This window comes from Olea europaea, unplaced genomic scaffold (genome assembly GCF_002742605.1).
Source record: "Olea europaea var. sylvestris unplaced genomic scaffold, O_europaea_v1 scaffold69, whole genome shotgun sequence".
Lineage (NCBI taxonomy): Eukaryota > Viridiplantae > Streptophyta > Magnoliopsida > Lamiales > Oleaceae > Olea > Olea europaea.
The window spans coordinates 590,592-591,459 of record NW_019265290.1 but is presented as its reverse complement, the minus strand read 5'-3'; positions in this window follow the sequence as shown (position 1 = coordinate 591,459).

The following is an 868-nucleotide window of genomic DNA, read 5'->3' as shown; positions in this document are numbered from 1 at the left end:
ATAATAATAGTAATAATAATAATCATTTTTATCCATATTTCGTGGTCTCACTTATCTCTCACCAACAAACACATTTGTCAGCCAATGTTACCTATATAATACTACGTGCTTGTCTGCATGATTATGTAACAGCACGAACGAACATAAATTAAAATGAAATTATTAACATAACTGGAAATAAATAAGCTTGTAAATTCATGGTTAATTGTTAGAACTGGAGATATTTTGCAAACGCTTATATATCTTCTTGACCGATGGAATCTTTGAACTTAAACCAGAAATAAATAAGCTTGTAAGTTCATGGTTAATTGTCAGAACTGAAAATATTTTTCAAACAAATATATCTTTTCGAACAATCTCTCAATATTGAAGAAGAAAAAGAAAAAAAAATTATTCAAAGTGTGTTCCCGGGCAAGCAAACACAGTGGTGTACTGGATGAATCCAATCTATATACATCATAATTATGTATGCCATTACCAATTAATAGGGCCCATTTGATAAATTTTCTAGAAAGTCAAAAGTTGCTTTGAATACTAAGAAACTGTTTTTGAATACATTTAGATAATTTTTCGAAAGTTATTTGTCGAGTTCGAAGAACTTTTAAAAAAACTTGGTATAAAATAGCTTCATAATAAAGTTCTTTTAAAACGAGTTAGAGCAAGATTAGAAATCTTACCAAACCTGTCCATAACTGATGATAAAGAGCTTTCTTACCATACCAATTTTCTACATGTACAAATTTTTTTTGCCAGGATTCTTACAGATGCACACTTGTCAAAATTTGATTCATAGTTGGCCAAAAAAAAAAAAAAAAAAAAAAAAAAAAAAAGAAAAAAAAAAAAAAATTACAAAAAATGGGCTGCTAAT